The following is a 19,233-nucleotide window of genomic DNA, read 5'->3' on the forward strand; positions in this document are numbered from 1 at the left end:
TGGCTGAGATAGAGTTAATATTCTCTATGGTAGCCCATAATGTGCTGGGTTTTATTTTTTTGGCTGAAACAGTGTTGACACACCAATTTTTGTCTATTGCTGAAAAATACTCGAACAACTTCAAGGTCCTGCTGGGGATGGTCAAGTAACTGAGAAGACACAGCAGGACAGCTGACCAAAAATTATCAAAAGGATGTCTTATACCATAGTTTGCCATGCTCAGCAACATAAGTTTCAAGGGAAGGAGGAAGACAAGGAAGACGTTTGTGCTTCTAGTGTTTCTCTTCCCAATTAGCTGTTACGTGTGATGAGGCTCTACTTTCCAGGGAGTGGATGAACATGTGTCTAACCCATGGCAAGTAGTATATAAATTCCTTATTTTGTTTTGCTTGCATGTACAGCTTTTGCTTCACCTATTAAACTGTCTTCATCTTGATCCATAAACTAGCTGCTCACCTTCCTTGTATTGTCTCCCCACCTTGCAGCTGTGTGGGTGCTCAGTTGTTTACTAGAGTCAACTCACCACAGTGTCCTTGTAAGCTTGGGACAGGTAACATGCGTTTTTAGAAAAGTAAATTTTAACTCCAATCAGAGTCCTAGGATTTCTCCAGCTTCTTTTGAATCTTGCATGATGTGTGTTTTACACCTACTATCCATTCTCAGCAATTTGACAATCAATCTGTATTCCCAAAGAGTGGTTACAGGCAACTGACTGTGCACCCACTCCTTTGAACATCTAACCCTAAGGCTCTGGTAAATGCACTAAGTCGAGGAATTTTCGAGATAACATTGTTCCTTTTGTCCTTACTTCACCCCATTGGACTTACCAGCAACTACTAATCACTGTATAGCCTGGATTACATGCTGTTCTCCCAGTCTTATACATTGCCAGAGGCACAAAGAGACAGATAGGAAAGGTGATCAACTCATAGTTCGAAGTGAAATGGCAGGTCAGTTCTTTAGCGGGTTTAGAATAGACAGAAGTAGAAAATATGACTTTGGTGTGCAGTATGTGATATGTTTTGAAATCTGCAGTGTACTCAGTTTGAGAACAAGTCTATATTAACCCCTCAGTTTCAGTCTTTCCAAATATCTTCAGCCACTGCTCATGGACTGTTTAGTAAATGACTGATATAAGGGCATGTCTAGCTTGCTTAATAGCATTACTTAAAGCTGAAAGTTGTTATAGTTTTTTAATAGGGAGCTGAATCAAACCTTAATTAAGACATACACTGCCTGATATTCAACAGGTATGACTTATAATTAATTAATATATCATTTAGTGGAAATGACTGATTTTTTATTGTCCCACTGCAAGTTGATCCTCCATGTGTTTATTTCCTATCAATAGTGGTTTAAGACTTATTTATATCCTCTAGACAACCATCTATTATCAATTTCACATGATATCCTTTTAGATCAGCTGCCTGCATGAGCAAATTTGAAGTATGTGGGTGTACACACAAACATACACATACCTGTCTATTCAAGGCCAAGTTTCCTGGAAAAGAAGAATCTGAAAATCTGACTTGTAAAGACCTTTAATTACCCTCCATCTTCCTTTTATATTTTTGCACACAGTGGAAAGGACCAAGACGACCCCTCATCAGTGTTTAAGTATGCCCAAAGACAGTTCATGGAAGTTAGCCTAGAGAACTGTTGAACCAGAACGAACCAGAATAGCATAGAAGTATTTGCTTAAATGTTTTGCTAATGCACTTTAATTCAGAGCTTATAATTGTGCCTGTGTTAATTCTGTATTTATTAGCTACAATTCAACAATGTGATCGAGTAAGGACATAATGTAACACTGTTCACAGTCCCCCTACTTCATCAGCAATAGCTACTAAACTTGAAGTTAAGCATATGTTTAACTAACTTACTGAGCTGCCTCTTTAGTGACTATGTTTTATTTAAGGTTATCGAGAGTTAATAATTTTCCAAGCTAAGTATTCTCCCTTACCTCCAGTTGCCTTCATATCCTGTGTTTGCCACTGTCCATGAAATAATTAATCAAGGGCGGAAAAAATGTATCTTCTAATTAACACAGACAATGTAAACAAAATAGTGGCATTCCTAAGTGCAATAAGACAGCTAATTGTTTCCTCTCTCTCCAGTGTGGGAGAGACAATTGCAGAGACAGGGAGGAAAGCTTTCTCCATTGCGCTGAAGGATTGTGCACCATTTATCAAGCTGACTGCTCTGTCATATCAGTGGAAGGACTCTGGAGAACCCTGGCCATGAGATTGAAGATTGGTACCAATTTACTGCAACACAAATGCATTGAACAGGAAAGAGAGAGCTTCTAATCTCTTCAGTTTTCTTATATTACCCTGAAGGTTAGGGAATTAAATGAAACAGTAGCTGGTGACAACTTTAGAGGATCCTGAATGCATGACAGGAAAAGTACTAAAACAGTTCAATAGCTTTATTTTATATGTTACACAATTTATACATTTATATTTTATATACATTGATCTTAACCCTGCAGAAAGAAACAGGTCAGAAAAGACTGCCTCTTGAATATATGTCTTAAGAGAAGGAGAAAAGCCTACTGAATTCAGTATCTGTCTGGTTCAAATTTGGAAGCAACATTTTTTAAAAAATACATAATAATATAAATAATATAATATAAATTTCTTATTATTTTCAAAAGAAAATTAAGCATATCACCGAGTCTTGTAATTTTCTTTTATTTCAATGACTTTGGCAAACTTGCATTCCATCGTTGATCTTTAGCAGTGCCAGTCTCTGCAAAATCATACAAACAGGAGAATTCGTTGTGGTGGTCAGCTTTCCTGACCACTTCCTCCAGAGTCCTTCCACCAGTCTCTCCAGAAAAGATTGAAAGAAATCTCCAGGCTGTACCAGTGGAAGGCAATCAAGATCTTGTTGAAACACTTTAGCTAGAGAGTGCTTTAAACACTAAACATCCAGCTTTATTTCTTGATTAGTCATTTCTCAGTTTGCATTAACTCTTGCAATGCTGGGTATTTATAGCTATATAAATGTCCACCTCCCTCATTAAATCTTGTTTATTTCTGATACTGCTGAGTGCTGCATAGAATTCTCCTCTCTATGAAAACTGCAGTGTTAATCCACAAAAATATGAAAAGAAAGCATTTATACAGTATCATCTGTACGGATTTAATTCTTCAAACACATAGCACCTTTACATGGCTACCCACCAGAGCAGCTGCAATCCAAGTGCCGCTAGCAAGATGTAAATAATAATAGTACTACATGTTTATATATAAATGGGAATAATCTTAAGGCATCCCTATACCTTCAATTTAAAGGACTGCTAAAGGCCATCATTTCCCATTCCCTACTAGACTGGGGAGTGGGGAGTCACACAATAAAAGGATATACACAATTATTATAGCATTACTATTTGCAATCCTAGAACTAAAGGTCAGTGTGGTCTGCTACTGTAATATTTCCAGGGATTTATAACTTGCCTGCATAAAAATTTCCTCCAGGTTAATATTTTATACACTGAGTGTTAGTCCTGATATGAACTTTATTTTTTATTTTTGTTTTCAGGATAAAAAAAGAAAAATCTTCACTATAGATATAGATACAGTTCTAGTCCTGGGTCGTTTTAAATGTATATTGTCTTGTAAACACACACAGTTTAGACTTTATAACTTTGCTTTAGAAATTGAGATCTCAGAAAAACTGAGTCAAAGTGATTTCAGAGTTTGAAAGTAAAACAAAGAGTAATCATCATTTTCAAGTTTTGTAAGGCCCTAAGCATTTGCATGTCCATATACATATGAGTTGTACAGATTTTATTATTCACAAAAGTGACACGTCTTAAGCAAGTAATTTCATGTTCAACATCTGAAAAATAATTTTATTTAGACTTTAATAAATAGTGATCTATTATCACAGGGAAAACATCACAGTTCTGCAAGATAAGTACCATTTTCCTCCCAAGAAAGCTGCTAAGCATTTGGGCCTTAAGCAGTAAGGCATTTGAGAAGGTGTTTTCCTAGGGAGCACCCCTGCAGATGGGTAAGGGGCTAAGGACCACTGTGAGTCATTGCCCTGCATTGAAAATGGTTAGTTGGGAAGGTCAGTAGGGAAACCACTGCCTCCCTAGGCCTGTGGTTTCCCCTCACCCTCACTTCCATGACGACTTCCAAAGTCTTCTTGCTCCCACCCTATGCCTAAGTGGCCAGCCTTTCCCCCTCCCCGCCTACCCAGACACAGGCTTGTGCCAGTTGCACTTGCAGCCCCATTGGATGTCTTAGCATCTTCTCAGTAGACACTCACTGCAAATCAATTTAAATGCTGTGGGTTTAAAATAGTTTTCTTTGAAGCCAGCTGCTCATGATATCGTTCTTTGCTAAACTATATTTCTTCATTAAGAATTAATCAGCAGAATAAGTATCTTTTATTCTCCTTCTTCCCACAGTTTTAGCTTATCTCTTTTGCCATATGCCCCATCTAAAAGAGATGCACCTACACTGGAATGGTGGTCTGAAGGACTGGAAACACGTGGAACATATTTTTCAGCCTTTTCCCTGCTTGATTTTTCCCCCTGCTTCTTTCTCAAGAGAAATTCACACTTAAGAGGTAAACTCAGCCTTTATCAGATCAGATGGCTTTGAAGAAAGAACTGGTGTGAAGAGCTTCATGCTTTGAATCCTGGAGAGGGAGATCCCTCTGTTTCCTATCCTGAACCCTCATGTTCCTTGTACAGGGAAAGGTCATTTACCGACTTTTAGAGACTTAGGTCTGCGAAGGTCTTATCTTCCTTGTCTCTCTTTTCCTCCATTATTGTCAGCCTCTAATTTTTTCTCCGTCTTGATCTTTGCTGGCTTTGGATATTAACTCCTACCCAGCACGGCACCATTCTCCAACACCACTATACACAATCTGGCCCAACCTCATGCACCTCTGCATGCAGGTGGGGACAGATCTTCAGCAAGCACTTAAACCTTTCCCTGTCATTTGAAATTATGATCTAGTTTATGTTTGCTCTTATTTTCTCCCACCTCTGTAAATTACTCCTTTTTGGGTTTTTTTCTTTATTTTGTCAAATTATGTCCTGAAGTATTTTGAAAGGAAAAAATGTATAGTTTCCATTCAAACACACTCTGATGAAAACATTAGTTTTTAAAATGTTTACCCTCTGTTCAGCAAGTCAGTCTTTCCTCATATTAAAATATGTCCCAGACTTTTAAGAAACAGGTTTAAATACGACTGCTTCTAGTTTTAAATCAATAGGAATTGGACGACAGCAATACACTAAATTGATTTTCAATAAAATTGGGTCTCAATCTAGTAGAATTTTTTAGCTCTCCCTCACTCTGTATCACCATTTTAAACTTTCTTTCAACATCAGCTCTAATGAAACAGTGCTTCCCTTTGTCCCATTGTAAACTGTAAAGCTCTGCAGTGCAGAATTATGACGGTGAAGCTAAAAATCGCTTTTCTTACATTGATTAAATTATTTCCACTTTGTGAGGAGAATTTTGCCTTGTGAGAGCATGTTAAATCTGTTATCTAAGCATTTCTTCTGTCTTTAAAAGGTAAACAGCCTTATGGCATTTTTTTCCTTTTCCCCATCATAACAATTTTCTTTTTGAGTGTTTTCTAATAATCATTACCCACATTGTAAGATCTAATCCTAAGGAGCTTCCAAAAATGACAGAATCTTTTAAAGTGCTATCTTTTTGAGCACAAATGCTAAATGAATCTATTTTAATGTGAGTGCAGTTCCTGATGTCTGCAGCTGTAGTGCCCTTTCAGGTAAGAAGTATCTTGACATTTGATCTACTATCATAGAAGTATCTGTGCAGTCTAACTCAGGATGGGTGAGACAGATGATAAAATACTTCTTTTATTAGGAAGGTTAAGAATTAAATTGCTTTCTACAGAAAATGAACTAATGATAAATGAAGTAATTAGCTGCTCAATTTTTATGTTTTGGAGTGTTGAATATTTGGATATTGGTCGTAAGAAGTGGTGAAGAGAAAGTTTACCTAAGGCCTAATCCTGCAGAGGCTGAACTTTCCTGAGTTCCACTGATTTTTGGTTTGGTTTTGTTTTTTTTTTTTCTTTCTTGTGGCTTCTCTTATTCCAGTGTCAGGAGAGTGTGCATTTTATTATTGCAGAGCAGTAACTGAAGGAAGGGTATATTCACAAACTTTTTTGGGAAGCCTAGAATTATCTCTTTGTTAAAGAATGCTGTCTTGTTACTTGTGATGTATATTTAGTAGGAAAAAGCATTTAGATGTTTCAGCCTTGGTATATGTTTGCACACAAACAGGTTTGGGGTGGACTGCTGGATGAGGTGACAGCAAGTGACAGTGCGTCACACATGCATGAAAATTGCCTGACTTATTTAACAGATCCTTTCTGTGCAGCCTGACATTTGCAGATTTAACATACTATCAGTCTGAATAATTAGGCAGGACAGAGGGCTGGGCTGAGGTCTGCAAGTAGTTTCAAGTGCCTGGTCTCTGCACCTCACTGCACTGTTCCTGGGGAGCAGAGCAATGGGTCATGAACCCAGCTGGAGGTCACAGGAATGTGCCTGCTCTTCTTGGCACGGCACAATGCAGGGCAGCACACAAGGCTGTACCATCACCCCAGTCCCACATCTGACAGGGATGCGGAACTGTTTTGGCTGGAACAGGGATAATACTCTACCACAGGAAGATGGTAGGTTTGTAAGATGGAACAAGGTATGTCGTCACAGGGTCTAATCACTTGCTGCTACTGCTCATGGCCTTCTCCTCTACTTGTCCTGATCAGACTCAAACTCCAGAGGATCCAGCTAGCATTGGTCATTCAATCAGGGGTCTCAGCTTTCTGGCAACTTTTTGTAACCTTTTATAACACTATCAACATCAGTCTTCAGAGACTGAGACTTGGAGGCAGGTAGGGGCATCAGGGAAAGCACCTGAATGAGAAATGACAACTGCACATGACATAGGCTTGTGCAGCAAGCTGCTCAGGGGAATGTGAGAAACCACATTGCCATCCAAACATGTCTAGCTAGTAGACCTTAATAAGTGTCATGAGGAAGATGGCTTAAAAACACATAGAACTTTTACCTCCAGAAATGAGTTTAAATGTTTCTTCTGTGATTTATCTCTTTTGTAATGCACTGGTAACAGGAGGTGCGCTGGGAAGCAGGGCACTAAATACCCACTAAATCTGTAGCCAAGTATGTTGTGCTTTGCAAAAGGAAGTATTTTGTTTATTCAAATTAACTTCTAAGTACACAATTTCACAAAATAGAAGCCAGTAGGTTTGGTAGGATCAGAAGGAGAGAAGGGGACTCTTATGCACTAAGGAACCAGCTCTGCTACTTATTTTGAGGCTTGATAATTTTAAAAAATGTGACAGCTAAAACCCACTGGCACATGCTGCAAAGAAGGATGTGATAAAATAACGCTACTCATCTTCAAGGCTGTCAGTTCAGCAATCAGTACTTCTATTCATCTCCACGGCCTGCTAACTCAGTGCTACCATGCGATAGATAAACCCTAATCCAAGTGACAGCGTTCAAATCAGAACTGATTTGATTGTTCACATATGATACCACAAGACACCAGAAGCCTAAAGAGTTTATAAAAATGCCTGAATGTCTCTTGCAGGCACATTTCCCCTCAGAATATCTTGCAGTGTAGGATACACCAGCTCTTAAAACAGGGGTAATTTGTAGGTCATGAAAATGCTTTGGTGGCACAGTCAGTTCTTATCATAATCTAAGTCTAGCTGGAGCAGGGAACGCTCAAAAATAAAATGTGGTTCAGACCTTGTGAAACCCACCTATTCTGCTTTTAAGTCTTCCTTACAGGAAGTGAATTCCTTTTCTTTTTCTGCAGAGACCAGACTTGCTCTTGAAGACATCAAACATGAATATATTTGTTTCCATGCATAAAGCAGAGTACAGGGGAGAGTGGTTTTATGGCACATAAGTCGGTGTCTTGAAAGTCTTCCTTGCCTCTCAGGAAGCAACAGAGCTCCTTTCAACAACAGCTGCAACAGAGCTGGAATTCAAACCTGAGGCGGTAATTGGGATTTTGCAGGCTTTCAGTGGGAGCATTATATTTAGGTTTTGAAACATAATTCTGAGCAAAGGTCTGATGATACTGGTACTTTGTAGAGATGTCAAAGTTTAGTGTGTCTTTATGTTCTTACTTTTCTTACTAGTGTATCCTGAAGTCTTAGAGTAACACTTAGGAGAATAATTGTTCAAGTAGTTCAAGAAGACAATAGCGATGAAGTAATTGAAAGCAGAATGTGACCTGTAGCTGTTCAAGATCAAGAATAAAAACTGAATGACTTTTCAAGGAAATTGTCAAAGTGTCTGAAAACAGAGTGAAATTATGGGACTTGTAGAAACAATGGGTTTTCCTCTGGTGTCCAGGTCATTTCACAAAACAAAGGGTAAAGTTCCCTTTGTAGTCTTTCCTTGAGGGGAACAGATGTCTTGATTTAACAAGATACTTAAGTCTGTGTCTAGTTTCAATCTTGCAAGAAATTCTTCAGTCCTGTGCTTTAAATAGTCAACTGAACTAGGATACTGAAGTGAAGAGTTTCTCTGCAACCAGACTTTAACCCGATTGTATATATATATCTATATACACATACACATCTATGTATCCGTGTATCAATCTATGTATCTATCTATCCATGTATCTATCTACTTTATTTATTTAATAACAGGACAGTATGGTTCTTATCTTTTTCAAAGGACATGAGTAGGAAAGAAATGTTTTTCTCACACATTTTGTACCTAAAATGGATAGTTGATCTCCTACTACTTCTAAATAATTTCTATTTCTTCTTTTCATAGTGATTAAAATACATAACTGTCAGCCTTTTTCCCTAAGCATGGATTTAGAGGTGCATTGAATAATATTTTTGCAGTCGTCCTCAAGAGAAATACAATTTGAACTTGTTTGACTCGAATTATGTGTTCTGCTTATTCTATCTGTGGTTCTAGTTTTGTTAGTTTGTGGTTGCACGATGAATGATAACAGAGGCACAGAGAGAAGTCCTGTACTGAAATATCACAGAGGTGTCTTGAGAAAGCAAAAAAGTGCCATGTGTAATATACAAAAATATATTGGCAGCCTTCTTTGTGATGTCAATGGAATTTCGGGGTTTGTTAAATTTCCTGAGACACTTGCATGAGCTTTAGGCACTTAAGTCTTTTAAATTTGATATTTTGATTTTATAACAGGTGGTGGGTTTTTTCTAGTATTTTAGGCCACTGTTATAACTACTGCTTTCTCTATATTACATGTAGAATTAAACCATGGATCAAACTGTGAATTTACATTGCACTTGGAAATGTACATCTCACTTAGCAAGTTTACTTGTATTGGTGTCATCCTCCTCATCACATTTGAGTTGCATTGGACAGTTGTGGTCTCTGTCAAGACAGAGTAGATTGTTGCAAACAGGTCATGTTTCTCTTGCTCTCTCTATATGAGAAGTTTTCTAGCTATTTACAACACGTAGCAGCCTGCTCCAGGTTTTGATGCTCCTGAATCACTAATACTCTGGTATTTACCTCAGTGAAGACTTCCCACACTTAGCAAGTGCATAGTGTACTTAGGCCTGGGGACTGAATTGCAGGCAGTCTCCAAATCTGTGCAAAAACTGTCCCTGTCTATCCTGAATGGCTAATGCTCAGTACCCACTGACTAGTTCCACTGCAAGGGTACACATGACAAGCCAAATGTATTTAATCTTGCCCTGGAAGTGCTCCCATCCCTGGGTGTATAATACCTGTGGTGGTGAGTGATTGCTTTATCACTAGCGAAGGGATCAGCAACTGCTCTCAGAGGCATGATTTTATGATTTTAAAATCTGTTAGAGTGAATTAAAAAAATGATTTGCTCCTATTTATTAATGGTTGTTTTGATTAAAATTCCATGCTTTTGCATTGCTAGTTGAAAAATTAGCATCAGGGTTTGTATAGGTTTTTTTATTGTTTGATTTGATTGTAAGAAAAGGTATAACCTTGCTGAGAGGATGACAAATTCAGATACAGACAACAAGTACTTGACAGGTTCTATCAGAAAACTAAACATGGGAAGAATATATACACCCTCTACCAGTTGTCACAGTATTGAACAATGAATGTTTGATGAACCTGACCTGCAAATACACATATCCCTGTGAAAGTCAGCTTTAAGTAGTGCCTGGCTGAGGTAATTAACAAGAAGAGGCCTTTGTGGGTAATATATATACATATATATTAGAAAACATTTATTTAGATCTCTCTTGATAGAGTTCTTGATACACAAGTAAAACTTGAAGTACAACTCCATTTTTGCTAAATGAGATCTGATGGAGAATGCAGTCGTGGTCTCGTGGCAGCTGAGGCTGACGGAGCTGCATCCTTTTACAGCAGAGATTACCTTGAACCATGTTGTTTATACCATGAAAATCTCTATTATCCTCAAAAACATTCACAGTGGATCTTATAAATAGGTACCATCTGGTGAAGTCCTGAAGATCTTTGTTTGTTTGTTTGTTTGCTTTTATAGCTGTGTCTGACTTTTTGCTACCAAAAAAAAAAAAAAAAACAAACCAAAAAGCATGACAAAGAGCAAGGAAACTAGCTAGAATTTTCCAACTTCAGTAAATACTTTCTGTGTCCAAAGTGTAGGAACCCTCAGACTAAGCCAATGACTATCATTGCAATGAAAACCTCCTTGTGAAGACAGCTTCCTCTACACAGCAGATCCTGAATGTATTGTCCCATCTCATTGGAGTCAAGCAAGGTTGTCTCCTTTGTCTTCTGCTACTGTTGCTTTTACCTACTTGCATAAAATCCTTATACGTCTCTGTCCTTATTATTAGAATGCAGGTGCTAACAGTGTTCTTCTATCTGGAGGAAATCCTAACAAGGGACAGAGTATATGATACAAATGACTTCTTGAACTAGTCACACTCCTGGGCAACAATGCTTAGCACTCATTATTTTGTTTTTCCTGTATACAACCCTGATATAAAATGTACTAACTCATAAACAATGAAGATTAACATTAAAAAAAAAAAAAGACACCAATGTTGAGCTGCTTCTGGCCTCCACTGCCCCACTGTTTCTTTTTGACTAGGAGCTCAGAGTTTGGACCAGCTGTTCTAAGTATTCTCTAGTGCCTTGTCCCTCACTTTAGTAATCAGGCAAGTTGTATTTTGCATGGAAAATACAACTGGATCCTAAATAGCCCCAAGAGTAGGAGAAAAAAGAAGACGCTTATGCCTCAATTCAAGAAAATCAATATTTATCCATCTAGGTATTTTTGCCTTTATACCCTTCTCTCTGACTCTTTCTTCTGTTTGTCAGAGGAAAGAAATTTAAATGCCCGGTGTTTAAATTGCAAGTGACAGTAGGCAAAGTTTGGAAGAGAACTTTCGTCTTTCAATAGAGTGGCTGATGAAGTAAGAAATAACAGATGAGCCCTTTTGGAAGACAGATCTGCAGCTGATCTGAATTTTTTTTCCAAATATGTCAGTTAGTCTACATAACAGATATGATTTTTCCTTATAGCACTTGTTGTGCTAATAATATTCTCAGATTTTTACAGCTATAACAGTACTAAATCAGTGCTAGAGATGATAGCAACCCATCTGATTAAAAAATAAATAATCCCACAAAATAAGGGATGTCTGATCCCTTGGTTAAAACGAAAAAAGGTTCTATTTAAAATAAGGACAAACAGAACACACAGATTCACATGGTTTGTAGTACTTGAGTATTGTAATCTGAGAAAATCTTCAAGGTCTAATTTTTCAGAAAATCTCTTAACTATCAGAAATACCCACCTAGTGCCATAGGATGTGATTCAAAACATACCATTTTGTCTTGCGAAAGGGAGTAGTCAAGAACTATTATCTTGAGTTGTGCTTCAAAATTTGAAGGATATTGATATTAGCGAATGTAGTGGTTTGAAACAGGTTTTTCCCCCTGGAGCTAAGAAAGTGGTAATCCTCAGGGGGTGGTGACACTTGAGATTTGAACCAATCTGCGCTCCTGCAAAATATAAACATATCACTGGACCAGAAAAGAAAGTAGTTGTAGTTGTAGGAGAAGAGGTGGCCATGTTCTAAGCCACGAGGAAGAGACTCGGAGCCCCACTGGGGGCTGGGCCCACCCCAGCCCCTTGGCTGGGGGGCTATGGGGACTTGGAACAGTGTTAAACTGGGCTAAGTACCTGTAGCTGGAAAGCTGAAGGAGTTTTCTCCACCGTGAGTGGGCAGACGGAGAAGCGGCAGAGCAGCAGTGGACAGAGAAAAAGCGGCGGCACAGAGCCAAGAGATAAGAGAAGCACCAAAACAAACATGCAGCAAGCAGACAGAAAAACTTCTGCGAGCCGAGAGAGAGAGAGAGAAAAGCAGCAGAGACAACTAAAGTACTACAGAGTTTGTTGGGGTAAGAACTGCAAAACTCCCCCAAACTTCTTTGAGATCCCTCCAAAAAATGGAGGGGGTGGACTCCTATTAATTGGAAGTCCTAAATGTAGCGGTCCTGAGAGCTCAGCCAGGACGAAATGTGTGAGAGAGGACTTTGGGCCCTCCCTTGCTGCAGCTTCAGAGAAGCTAGCAGCCATCTTGAGGCAGAGTATGGAAGCTCTGCAAGGGACTTGAATCCCCTTAAGATACAGACCGTCGCGAAGACCCCTGTGCTTCGTGATATGATCGTGGTGGAGCGACCTTTGTCTGGGTGAACGCAGCCCACAGAAGACCCTTCGCCTGTGTCGAAGGGCCGAGGGGCTTGGAGACCCCCTCGTGTGTGCTGGCAGAGACCCAGCAACTGCTGCATGGAAGAGAGGAAGAGACACTGCTGCCCTAGAGAGACTTGCTGCTCAAAGAGAGAAAAGGATCTTTTCCCTTTTTCCCTCCTGGACTTTTATTTGGAGGGGAGAAGAGATTTGATCCATTGTAAATATTGTATGGCATGGTAAAGATAGAATTAAGATTGTATGTAATGTATTATACTATTTATTTATTTGTACAGTGTATTGTAATATGTATCCCTTTCCCCCCATTTTGAGTCTCGTGTAGTGTCTGGAAAACCCATCTCACACTGGGTTGCGATTTGGGAGGGGGGCTAAGAATCAGGAATTGGATTTTGGGACTTCAAACCATGACAGTGAATTGCTTTGGCAGTGTCATCTACATGTCACTGGCCAGTGAGACCTTTCCTTATATGCTGACACCAGCATACAAGTGAGCTGTTTGGTGCAATTGCACTGAAGTCAATGGTGGTGCTTTCCCCAGTTAGGATGTGATTGTTTAATACTTACCTGATGAGATGCCTCTTCCTTTTACATTGTCCATTTCTCATGCAAGAGGCAATTTTTTTCCCAAAGGTAACAATGTGAAGTTAGTTATAGGCATGAGCATCTGGTCAGAGATAAAGTCTGTAGCATCTGATAGAGAAAAAAATTTGTCCCATATTCTGATCCTCTGCAAACATCAATGGATTCCAGTGACAAATATCAGGGAGAAACTTAGTGTCAATATTGTTTTACATCAATGCTTTTTTCCCATATCATAATGAAGGGATAATATACTGCAATAATAAACTTCAGGGGCTTTGATAATATAGCCTGCAGGTGGATAGTAAGGATAAGTGAACTCGCCCACTGCCTGGCCTGGCATTTGCTTCAATAATTCAGTTTTGGCAGCTTTTCTCAGTCTGAGATTACTGTCTCCCCCTTTCCACCTCCAATTTAACCTTTCAATAAATATGTGCCAGTGACAGACTAGATATTTGAGTGAAGAACTGAGTTAATATTTATTTCTTTTTATAATAGGGCCATTCCCAGGTTACTCCTTTGTTACAACCTTCCCCAGAGAGCGAGGGTAACCCAGGTTCTTGTTAACAGATCCTTTGGGGCAGATTAGAGTGAAACAGCACTGAATGATTTGTGTTTATGAATGTATACCTGTTGGGTTTATTTTACAACAGTTTGGTTGCAATGAAAAGCAGGTATGTAGTAATCTTGTTTATTATTATCTATAGTAATATCGCAGTATAAAAGCATATAAAAATCACTAAGAAAATATGTAAGGAAAATAAAGAAACAGAAAGAAAGGAGAGGATTAGAAAGATGTCACCACCTGTGGATCCAGCGATGAGACTTGATTGTTGCAATTCAGATGTCTGTTGGTCAAAGTGATGGTCATAGTCTTGATCCATTGGGGCTGGGAAAAGCCCATGAAACACAGAGTTCAATGGGTTAATCCCTTCCTTTTTCTTACCCTTGATGCAACACTGTTATCCTTTGAGTAAGTTGCTATGATTTCACAGTATGAGTATGTAAAAGTTTACATTATTCTCCAGAATCTCTCATCTCTCGCTTAAATCCTGTTCTTTTCTGATCCAGAAAAGTGCTTATTACTTTGCTCATGCTTTTCATTATTTACTCAGCATCTTTCCTGTTCTGTCTCACTTCTATGTTTTTCTCCATCCTTCTGTCCCTGTTTCTGTCAATCCTCAGAACTAAACCTTTTCTGTCCTCCATGTCCCTGCCCTCTCTCACTCTCTCAGAGACCAGACACTGCAGGCAAGCTTGATGCTGTCCCTATGACTCTGCAAGATATCTGAAGCTTGGTAATTTACATTTTGGATAAATTCAGCAGTGCTGTCATCAGCTGGGCATGCTGACTCAGAAAATGCTGTCAAGCCTCTAGCTTCAGAGGCTTTGCCCTGCTCCCTCAAAGAGGCTGAAATACTGGTCCGATGTTCGCTGGTCGCGCCTCAGTGCCTCACAGTGAGCAGAACAAGCTGCTTCCTCCTGAAAGTCCTGTGGGGCAACAAATGGAGCTCTCCAGGGTCGCCACGATGCTCCTACCGTTGCCTTTATTCAAGTTCAGTCACATCTGAGTTGCATTGTACATCCTATTCAACACAAAACTGCCATCCACTTCTTCCCCAGTTAGGCAAATACTTTTATTACCACATTACTCACCCCTCTCTTCCTTCCATAACCTGACAGGGTGAAAGACCTGTCTGTGGGAATGGTGCTGGCAGCTGCTGAACAACTGTGTTGTTCATGGCATGACTGATCTGGTCTTGGCTGCTTATGGATCTGGCTCCTGCTTTAGGGTTTTCAATGCAGCTCATCATGATGAAGAGCAGATATCTAAAGGGAACAGAGCTTTAGAAATCCCAGCATCCTGGAAGTGCCAAATAAAGGTTATTGACAGCTGCACTAGAAAGAGAACAGTGTCGGTTGAGAAAGGGTTTAAGATGGGGGTTCAAGAGAGACTGTAGCACAAAAAGAGATCACTGTAAGATGCCAGAGTTGCTCTGCACACAAGTTACACTGTTACTTCTGTGGCTTTGAAATGGTAGTGTCATGCAAAGTGCTGTGCAAACATGAAACAAAGCTTAGATCCTTCCTGGAAAAGATAAACATTCAAATATTGTCCTTGCACAATGGAAAAACAATATCATTTACCTCCAGGTTAAATACTCATTTGAGGTCAGAATCTTTTATTGATAGCTGTATTGTTTACTTCTACCTTTACAGACTCCTGGATCAATGCTTTTATTTTCCAATGGATTTTTTTTAATATTTATTTTGAAATACTGACACCACTGCTCTGAGTAGTAGAAATAGAAGGCAAGATTTAGTTCTCTGCCAAAAATTCTCCTCCTCAGGCAGGCTCTGTCAGTGACAATAATGTTGGCAGCTCTCACTTTGGAAAGCCTGAGGTACAAAGTGATATTAGGCTTTTCATACTTTGCAGGTTGAAGGTTTTTCTTCCTTATTTTTTTTTCTTCTTTTTCCCTTTCCCTCTTTTTTTAAGAAGATAATCTAATTGAATTCCTATTTCCTTGACTGGGTTACTCAGCTATCTCATCATGAAAATCTCACAGGAAATAGAGAAGACACAGGCTCCCATACCACGGCTTTGGCTTAGGTTCAGCATGTCCACACAGTCAGCACTTCAGTTCAATTGATACATTTGTAGATGACGTTTTACTGCCCAACTCTTTTTTTGTGTCCTGCACATGCCGCCAGCTAAAAGATTGTATACCACTCACAGCCCAGAGTTAGTGTATTCATATCTAACACGTAGACTGTGGATTTGATGCAATTTTCTGTCTTAGAATATTTTGAGTTCTCCATGGTGTTTTTATTGAAAAAGCAGTGCTCTGTCGCACTGCCTTGTTGGGCTGGGTGGTACTAACCTTTTCTGCTAAAGGAAGAATGGGGTAGAGAATGATGTAGAAAACATCAAAGCAAGGTGCAAATTTATGGAGTGCAATAACTATTGTGGGTCACCCTACCTCAAGAATGGTCTGTCAAAGAGAAGAGCTTCAGGGGCACCTATAGAGAACAGAAAGATCAGCCTAAAGAAAACTGCCCATATAAAAAGGGACTGGAAATAATTTAACCCATTTACCATAAAAATGAGACAACTAGGAAGAATATAGAAGAGTAGAAAAAATGAGTGGATGTCACCTGTGGACAGATTATCCTAGAATTCTAGATTTTTGAAGCACTGTTCCATTAATATTGGACTTAAACAGGCTATAATAATTATCATATGGGCTCAGACAAACATCTTGGTAATGAAGTACATTTTTTGACAACATGTGTTAAACCTAAATTAGTAAATTTTTATTAAAAATAGAATTGGCTTTAAGTAATGGAATAAATTGTGTACAATATGTGTCATATCTTTTCAAACTGTTTCAAACACTTGTGTCATGGTTTCAAAGTCCCAAAAATCCAATCCCCCAGTTCTAGCCCCCCTCCCACATCTCAACCCAGTGTGAGATGGGTTTCCAGACACCACATGAGACTCAAAATGGGGGGAAGGGAATATATTACAAGACTGTACAACAAATAAATAGTATAATACATCATATACACAATTTCAACTACCTCTACCATGCCATACAATATTTACAATGGATCAAATCTCTTCTCCCCTCCAAATAAAAGTCCAGGAGGGAAAAAGGGAAAAGATCCTTTTCTCTCTTTGAGCAGCAAGTCTCTCTAGGGCAGCAGTGTCTCTTCCTCTCTTCCATGCAGCAGTTGCTGGGTCTCTGCCAGCACACACGAGGGGGTCTCCAAGCCCCTCGGCCCTTCGACACAGGCGAAGGGTCTTCTGTGGGCTGCGTTCACCCAGACAAAGGTCGCTCCACCACGATCATATCACGAAGCACAGGGGTCTTCGCGACGGTCTGTATCTTAAGGGGATTCAAGTCCCTTGCAGAGCTTCCATACTCTGCCTCAAGATGGCTGCTAGCTTCTCTGAAGCTGCAGCAAGGGAGGGCCCAAAGTCCTCTCTCACACATTTCGTCCTGGCTGAGCTCTCAGGACCGCTACATTTAGGACTTCCAATTAATAGGAGTCCACCCCCTCCATTTTTTGGAGGGATCTCAAAGAAGTTTGGGGGAGTTTTGCAGTTCTTACCCCAACAAACTCTGTAGTACTTTAGTTGTCTCTGCTGCTTTTCTCTCTCTCTCTCTCGGCTCGCAGAAGTTTTTCTGTCTGCTTGCTGCATGTTTGTTTTGGTGCTTCTCTTATCTCTTGGCTCTGTGCCGCCGCTTTTTCTCTGTCCACTGCTGCTCTGCCGCTTCTCCGTCTGCCCACTCACGGTGGAGAAAACTCCTTCAGCTTTCCAGCTACAGGTATTTAGTCCAGTTTAACATTGTTCCAAGTCCCTGCAGCCCCAGCCAAGGGGCTGGGGGGGGGCCGGAGGCCCAAAGGGGCTCCTGCCCCTGCTTCCTCATGGTTCACAACATGGCCACTTCTTCTCCAAACTACCTACAACTTCTTTTCTGGTCCAGTGATACGTTTATATTTTGCAGGAGCGCTGATTGGGTCAAACCCCAAGGGTCACCACCCCCTGAGGATTACCACTTTCCTAGCTCCAGGGGGGAAAACCTGTTTCAAACCACTACAACTTGTCTACAGCATTTTAATTAGGAAATGAGAAAATAAGTTTCTACAGGCTTGCTCTGATTTTGTTTTTTCTTACCTATATAACATGCTACATGGCTCTCCTTGAGGGACCAGGGGGAGAGTTGACTTTTTTACTATCTTGATGGCAGTTTTCTGGAAAGATATGGATTGACTAAGAATTAAGAATGGATTGTCTCTTCCTGAAACATATTGTACACCTTTTTTGACTGCAACTTGTCTGTTAGAAGAGTCAAACAGCTAGTTTTGTTTTTCAGAAATAGGGAGTGTGTGGTGAGATAAAAACAAGATTGTGGTAAACCTGTTTCTTAGTGGGGAAGAAATTAAGAAATTTGAGATAAAATAAATTTTAGCAAAATGAAATTAAAAATGTAAATTTGAAGTAAAAAAACTATTACACATACCAGATAATAATATTGGGGGAATAAACGCAAAATTACTTCTTTTTGAGAAAATCCTGATTTTTCTTAAAAACACTTATAATATGAAATTGTTTGAATTGTGTCTGTTCCTTGGTGAATGGTTGAACACCCAAACAGTAACTTTTTTTGCAATTGGACTATTTATACAAATAATTGTACGTAAGTGGGAGTCAGAAAATTACAAATTTCTTCCATTACCATATCTGTGAATAACTTTTTTTTTTTAAGTGAAAATCTCTCTCTCATGCTACAGTTCTCTCTTAACTGTCCCAAGGATTGGATAGCACTGGCACACTCAAGACAATACCTCCAGCAGCAGTCTAACTTGTTCCTCTGGTGAAAACTGTAGCCCTGCAGTGGATGCTATCATTAGAATACCAGATATGTGTACTTGCTGATCCAAGTAGTATAAGCTCAAGTTTGTGGTCCATTTGAAGTTAATATAGTGGATCTTGAACACGAGTAATTCTTTTCTACAAGCACATACTGTATTCTTTCACCTGTACATGGAAGTAAAACGTCTGGCCGTGTGACAGGGCAGACCTAGAACGAATGTTTTGATGTCTTTCTACTAAATCTACCGGATTAGTACACTATGAGCCGTAGACACTTTACACATGGAGGGCACATTGCCAGCACTCCTGGTAACATTCGTATCCTATCTGGCTAAAAGTAGTGGTTTAAGTTAATGCATTACGGGGGGAAATGTAACATTTTAAATCAGTTCTCTGGAGACCATAAGTAACTTCTCTTGATCTCAGATCTGTGGATCACAGTTTAGGAATTACTGCTACAGCCTGATTTCATCAAGATTGCTCCAAAAATATTCCAATTTTCACCTGCTGCCGTTTCAAGGGACAGAAGATACTGATGGG

Source organism: Neopelma chrysocephalum, unplaced genomic scaffold, assembly GCF_003984885.1.
Source record: "Neopelma chrysocephalum unplaced genomic scaffold, ASM398488v2 Primary Assembly neopelma1_96936, whole genome shotgun sequence".
Lineage (NCBI taxonomy): Eukaryota > Metazoa > Chordata > Aves > Passeriformes > Pipridae > Neopelma > Neopelma chrysocephalum.